The 8,018-nt window shown below is 37.3% G+C and overlaps 1 non-coding gene across 1 annotated transcript; it reads left to right on the top strand.

Moving 5' to 3' along the window:
* The first annotated feature begins 6,308 nt into the window (after positions 1–6,308).
* LOC115831835 lies at positions 6,309–6,410 on the top strand. The gene has a single exon (XR_004027328.1). It is a non-coding gene; the product is annotated as a U6 spliceosomal RNA (small nuclear RNA).
* The last annotated feature ends 1,608 nt before the right edge of the window (positions 6,411–8,018 follow it).

Here is an 8,018-nt window from a genome sequence, read left to right as displayed (position 1 = left end):
TTATTTTTATCTCCCACTTAGACAAGGCTATTTTCCACTATTCCCAAGTATGGACTTTTCTCTAGAGTTCATATCGTCATGCTGTGTACAATGTACTTGCCTGTTATAACATTTCTCAGCTGGCTTCCTTGCTGAAACCCGTCTTCTCTCCTTCAATAGCTGAAATTCTTCCTATCCATTCTTTAAGCTTCATCTTAAATTCTACTTATTGACACTTTTCATGTTTATTTTTTATTGTGTTTTGCAGATACACTATTTGCTCTGAGTAATTTATAATGTAGGTATTTATCGTCTTATTTTTCACTATTGTTCATTGAATCTTAAAACATACATAAGACAGTAAGCTACTGAATGACATGAACTACATCTTATATTTTTATACTATAGAATAGACAGTGAGTACATAGATGAAGGTATTTTGCCTTATTTAATAAAAGTGGAATTCAAGGAGTATTATTAAACTACATGTTGTACAATGAAGGATAACAAATTAAAAATAAGTGAAGGAATCAAGAATGAAGGCAATGTGGTAGTTTTCTAGGTGACTTGAAAACAATAGAAATTGGCTGGGCATGGTGGTTCATGCCTGTAGTACTAGCACTTTGGGAGGCTGAGGCAGATGGATTACCTGAGGTCAGGAGTTCGAGACCAGCCTGGCCAACATAGTGAAACCCCATCTCTACTAAAAATACAAAAAATTAGCTGGGTGCAATGGTGTGTGCCTGTAATCACAGCTACTGGGGAGGCTGAGGCAGGAGAATCACTTGAATCCAGGAGGCAGGGGTTGTGGTGAGCCGAGATCATGCCACTGTGCTCCAGCCTGGGCAACAGAGTGAGACTTCATCTCAAAAACAAAAAATATAAATTTATTGACTCGTGATCTGTTTGACTAAAACACCAGGTAACTATTTCACCTGCCAATATTATTATTTCCTACAATAGAGATAATTTATGTTTTTGTTTTCCCATATATTTTCTGAACCTTCCTTGCCCTACTCCATATGGAGATCAGGCGCATGGGGGTGGCTGGTTGGGGGTAAGAGGGAAGATATCCAACAGATTGTTTTTCCTAGGCTTCTGGGCTAATTGAATTTAGTTTAGTCATCCTTTTATTATTTCCTGACTTCCATTTTCCATTAAGATCTCAGCTGTCAGTTATATATCTTTTTCATTAAGTGTTATACATCATTTTTCCCCTCCAGCTTCTTTTAATATCATCACTTGGTCTTTGATTTTCAGCTATTTGATTATAATACACCTAGGTATTTTTTTCTTTGTATTTTTCTTACTTGAATTCACTGGCAATATCTTTCAACTGACACGGGAAGTCATTCACCATCATTTTTTCCAGTTTTCTTTTTTTTTTTTTCTGTCTGCATTCTCCTCTGAGAACCCGCCCCCACCCCACCCCCCGCCCGCCACCTATTTTTTTTTTTTACCATGTTCTACATATCTCTTATGCTTTGTTTATTTTATGTGTGTACTCTTTCTTCTGTCTATGTTTTAGTTTCTGTATTTTCCTAAGACTGCATTTCTGAGTTCAATACATGTTTTAGGCAATGTATGGTTCTACTATTTATCACATTGATGAGACCCACTTAACTCTTCTTTATATAAAATATATAAACATTCTATTAATATTCTCCATCTATTTAATCCCCATTGTTTTCCCTTTTCTCTTTTTCTACCATGTATAAATATCCATGTTTTAAAGTCCTTATAGAATAGCTACAATAATTATATCATCTCTGGGCCTGCTCTGTTTATAGACTACTGTATCTCTTTATTACATATAATTCATTCCTATTAGGTCATATGACTGGTGATTTTATATCTTATCTCACCTATTGGGTATGATACATTGTAAAGACACTGGATTATGTTGCCTTCTGCATCTCCTAGGCATATTTGTAGGGCATGGATCTTAACCCTAGAATCTTTTTCTTCGTTTTACAGCATGGTTTTCCTTTTACCAGAAGCCCTGAGTTTCACTAAAATAGCTTATTTTTTACTGAGCTTGAATTCCAGTATCTTTGTAGAGTTTTGCATCTACTAGAAGGAAAGTAACTAGAAAAGAAGAATATGGCATATTTATTGCTTATCAAACATCATCCAAACTAGTGAGCCAAATATACAGTATTTTATAGAGTTTTGTGGCTCCTTCTTCATAACGATTTTCTCTTTGACTCCTGAAACTCAAGTCAGAATGGCAGCAATGAATACAATTTCATTTTTTTCTAGCTAGTGATTGTATTAGTCCGTTTTCACACTACTGATAAAGACATATCCCAGATGGGGAAGAAAAAGAGGTTTAATTGGACTTACAGTTCCACATGGCTGGGGCATTATGGTAGGAGGTGAAAGGCACTTCTTACATGGCAATGGCAAGAGAAAAACGAGGAAGAAGCGAAAACAGAAACCCTTGATAAACCCATCAGATCTCATGACACTTATTAACTATCATGAAAATAGCAGGGGAAATACCAGCCCCCATGATTCAATTACCACCCCACGGGTCCCTCCAACAACAAGGGGGAATTCTGGGAGATACAGTTCAAGTTGAGATTTAGGTGGGGGGGACAGCCGAACCATAACATTCTGCCCCTGGCCTCTCTCAATCTCATGACCTTACATTTCAAAACCAATCATTCCTTTCCAACAGTCCACCGAAGTCTTAACTCATTTCAGCATTAACCCAAAAGTCCACAGTCCAAAGCCTCATCTGACACAAGGCAAGTCGCTTCTGCCTATGAGCCTCTAAATACAAAAGCAGGCTAGTTATGTCCTAGATACAATAAGGGTACAGGTATTGGGTGAATACAGTGATTTTAAATGGGAGAAATTTAAAACAAATAGGCCAAAACAAAGGAGTTACAAGGCCAATTCAAGTCCAAAATTCAGCAGGGCAGTCAAATTTTAAAGCTCCAAAATGATCTCCTTTGACTCCATGTCTCACATCCAGGTCACGTTGATGCAAGAGGTGGGTTCCCATGGTTTTGGGCAGCTCCGTCCCTGTGATTTGGAGGGTACAGCCTACCTCCCAGCTGCTTTCATGGGCTGGTATTAAATATCTGCAGCTTTTCCAGGTGCACAGTGCAAGCTGTCAGTGGATCTACCATTCTGGGGTAGTCCTTCTTCTCACAGCTCCACTAGGCAGTGCCCCAGTAGGGACTCTGTGTGGGGGCTCCAACCCCACATTTCCCTTCTGCACTGCCCTAGCAGAGGTTTTATATGAGGGCACCACCCCTGTAGCAAACTTTTGCCTGGACATCCAGGCATTTACATAAATCTTCAGAAATCTAGGTGGAGGTTCCCAAACCTCAATTCTTGACTTCTGTGCACCTGCAGGCTCAACACCACATGGAAGGTGCCTGGGTTTGGGGCCTCCACCCTCTGAAGCTGCAGCCTGAGCTGTCTGTTGGCCCCTTTCAGCCATGGCTGGAGCAGCTGGGACTAAGAGCACAAAGTCCCTAGGCTGCACACAGCACAGGGACCCTGGGCCTGGCCCATGAAACCACTTCTTCCTCCTGGGCCTCTGGGCCTGTGATGGGAGGGGCTGCTACCATGAAGGTCTCTGACAGGGCCTGGAGACATTTTTCCAGTGGTCTTGGGGATTAACATTAGGCTCCTTGATATTTATGCAAATTTCTGCAGCTGGCTTTAATTTATCCCCAGAAAATGGGGTTTTCTTTTTTATCACATAGGCTGCAAATTTTCCAAACTTTTATGCTCTTCTTCCCTTATAAAACTGAATGCCTTTAACAGAACCCAAGTCACCTCTTGATTGTTTTGCTGCTTAGAAATTTCTCCTGACACATACTCTAAATCACCTCTCTCAAGTTCAGAATTCCACAAGTCTCTACAGCAGGGGCAAAATGTTGTCAATCTCTTTGCCAAAACATAACAAGAGTCACCTTCACTCCAGTTCTCAAGAAGTTCTTCATCTCCATCTGAGACCACCTCAGCCTGCACCGTATTGTTCATATCACTGTCAATGGTTTAGGCATAGCTATTCCAAAAGTCCCTAGGAAGTTCCAAATTTTCCCTAATTTTCTGATCTTCTTCTGAACCTTTGAAACTGTTCCAACCTTTGCCTGTTACCCAGTTCCTAAGTCGCTTCCACATTTTCAGGTATCTTTTCAGCAACCCCCCACTCCTGGTACCTATTCACTGTGTTAGTCCATTTTCACACTGCCGATAAAGACATACCTGAGACTGGGAAGAAAAAAAGGCTTAATTGGACATACAATTCCACATGGCTGGGGAGGCCTCAGAATCAAGGCAGGCAGCAAAAAGCACTTCTTACATGGTGGTGGCAAGAAAAAATGAGGGAGAAGCATAAGCACAAACCCCTGATAAATCCATCAGATCTCATGAGACTTACTATCATAAGAATAGCATGGGAAAGACCTCCATGATTCAGTTACCTCCCCTGGGTCCCTCCCACAACATGTGGCAATTCTGGGAGATACAATTCAAGTTGAGATTTGGGTGGGGACACAGCCAAACCATATCAGTGATATTGCCATTTTCTGTTTAAATTCTATTTACCTGCACTGTGATTTTGGAAGTGCTCCTAGACAGAAAGAAAGCCAGAGTGCAAGACTGATAGTTCATTTTATGTGCTTCTCTTCTCTCAAGGACTCTCAACTGCATTGTTAATTTCCTAGTATCTGTTTGAAGTGTTTACATAAGCTTTCTGTTGTTGTTGTTATTATTATTATTACTTAGTTACTAAGTGGATAGAATAAGTAAAATAGCATCTGCATGGACAGTGCTGGGGTGTGCTTTTCTTATAACTCCAAAATTTCATGGGACAGATGTTTCCTTGAAGAGAAGTTGAATATTGTCTAAATGTAATGCAGTCAAATCTGTGCATGGAATGAAAGTGAAATTTATTAACTAGGAGGAAAGAATATGGTATAGGTATTTGTTGCTTATGAAACATCACCCATATTTTCTAATTTCTTGCTGATATGGTTTGGCTATGTCCCCACCCAAATCTCACCTTGAATTGTAATAATCCTCATGTGTCAAGGGCTGGGCCATGTGGAGATAATTAAATCATGGGGGCAGTTTTCCCCATACTTGAGGTAGTGACTAAGTCTCACGAGATCTGCTGGTTTTATAAGTAGGAGTGCCTCTGCACAAGCTCTCTTGCCTGCTACCATGAAAGATGTGAATTTGCTCCTTATTCACCTTCTGCCATGATTCTGAGGCCTCCCCAGCCACGTGGAACTGTGAGTCAATTAAACCTCTTTCCTTTGTAAGTTACCCAATCTCGGGTATGTTTTTAATAGCAGTGTGAGAACAGACTAATATACTTGCTTTGGGAATTGTGCCAATCCTGGCAATGAGATATGTGCAGAAATAATAAAATATATGAGCAGAAATAATATAATAAAAGTCTCTAAAATTCTCATATCTCTTTGAAGCTCTTGATATGACAAGAAAATTCTTGAGTCACTAGTTAGAAGAAACCAACCAAGCAGCATTGGACTACATATGAATAAAAACTATTCTTTTTTTTTTAATTGAGATATAATTCACCATTTTAAAGTATACAACTCAGTGATTTTTTTTAGAAACATGTTAACAACTTGTACATCTAGATGGATGGTGTACGAAAGAGTGGTTTGTCATATATTTTTACTTTTCTGTGTTTCTATAATCACATATGCACACATAAGTTTATTGCAGCACTATTCACAATAGTAAAGACTTGGAACCAACCCAAATGCCCATCAATGTTAGACTGGGTAAAGAAGATGTGTCACATATATACCATGGAATACTATGCAGCCATTAAAAATGATGAGTTCATGTCCTTTGCGGGGATGAAGCTGGAAAGCATCATTCCTTGCAAACTAACACAGGATCGGAAAACCAAACACTGCACGTTCTCACTCATAAGTGGGAGTGGAACAATGACAACACATGGACATAGGGAGGGGAACATCATGCACTGGAGCCTATTGGGGGGTGGGGGGCTGGGGGAGGCATAGCATTAGGAGAAATGCCTAATGTAGTTGACAGGTTGATGAGTGCAGCAAACCACCATGGAACGTGTATACCTATATAACAAACCTGCACATTCTGCACATGTATCCCAGAACTTAGGTAACTTGTCAAAAATATCTATGACAAATAAATATTATGATCAACAATGACAAATGACAAAATAGTGAAACATATTTGCAACAAAAATGTTTAAAGTCCGTCAAGAATCATTAAATAGGATTTTACAATACAGTAATTTTGTAATACAGACAATTTAGATGCATCCTAAGGACAAAAAGAAATGCAAGGTGTTGCTTTAGCAGCACATATACAAAAATTAGAATGATACAGAGATTAGCATGATGCCTGACCAATGAAGGCATGCAAATTATGAAATGTTTTATATTTTTCTGTACACTTAAAAATGGTTAAAGTGGTAAATTTTATGTTGTATATATTTCGCCATACTTAAATACATATAAATATGAAAAATTAAAAAAATGATATGGGAAGTAAAAAAGTGTCAGACAAGGACATCTTCAAATGTTTTCAGTAATCATAATTTCAGTAATAATAATGGTATTGGTTTCACTATAAGTTTATATTGATACTAAAAAAGTAAAATGACAAACTAGATCAGTCACAGTAATAACAATGAGAATAAAAACCAGACATGATCATCCATTGATGTGACACAGCTGAAAGCTTACAACTCCTCCTATGAAGTGTTCTTATTAAAAAGTAGGACATAAATTATTAGATTAACACTCTAGTTTTTCACAGGAAATAAAGAGGTCTGCAGACCATCTTAAGTGTCACAAAAGGTTACAATACGCAATAAGCAAAATCAATTAGCAAAATCTTAAATATGCCAAATTATATAGTGTCAATGCCGTGAGTTTCTTTATTGAATAAATTGTAAATAAAATGAAACTATACCAATTTACTGCCATGTGTATACTCTACTGATTCAAACAAACTGACTCTAATTTAAAAATACTATGAGATATTGGAGGAATTGTGAACACTGCGTTTCTCACAACATTAAAGAATTATAGCTATCTACCTTAGGAATAACAAAAATATGGAAATAACTATTTTTAAAGTTTCTTATAGATACATATGGAAGGATCTACAAAATGCAATAATACGTTATCTACATTGGACTAAAGATATACCTAGGGTTGGGTATGGGATGAAGAGTCAATATAGACTTAGAGCAAAATATATTCACTGTGTTGAAACTGAATATTGGATTCATAAAGATTCCTTGTGTTATTTTCTCTCTGTCATATATTAATATATTTTCATACGAATTTTTTAAGTAGTACCAATAATAATTTCAAAGACCAAATAGTATTCGATGAGAGAAAATGTTTGTTACAAGTTACTTACAAGACTTTGATTGAGGAGGAACGATGAAAAAGAATTTAAGCTTATGCATGCTTCATTTATCTTCTTTTACAATCTTTTTGTTTCACATTGTTTCAACCCACTGTCAAATGGACCCTGGCTTTCCTATTTTCAAATGAATGTAACTAGACGTACAGAAATTTGTCAACCAAAAATTTTTGTCAAATTATTTTTTGATGAAATAGATATATTTGGCCTTTTTTTTCCTTACGTAATAAACTAATCTTAAGGATTAGACATCAAATGCCAGCTATTTTTTCTAAGTCTATTTGCTATTTACTCTCTACCAGGAAGAAATGTGACCTCATTGCACGTTCCATGTAACACAACAGTACCCTAGTGATTAGTGTATCAGGTCATATGGGAGAAAAACACACGGCTTTGCACTTATAACCACCTGCTCAGCCGTAAATCAGTTACCAGGGAATCTAAAGGGAAAGAAAAGAAAATGTTAATTGATTAACCACAGTGGACAATAAATTGAAAATATTAAACAATATCGTATATTTATATTCTTGATACAGAGGTAACAGCCTCCTGAAAATATTTATCTTTTAAGCTCTATTGAGCTATACTAAACATCCAAATTTTTTTATTCATTTTAA

Source organism: Nomascus leucogenys, chromosome 2 (assembly GCF_006542625.1).
Source record: "Nomascus leucogenys isolate Asia chromosome 2, Asia_NLE_v1, whole genome shotgun sequence".
NCBI classification, from domain to species: Eukaryota; Metazoa; Chordata; class Mammalia; order Primates; family Hylobatidae; genus Nomascus; species Nomascus leucogenys.
The sequence above is the reverse complement of the archived record's forward strand: the minus strand, read 5'-3'. Positions and strand labels throughout refer to the sequence as shown.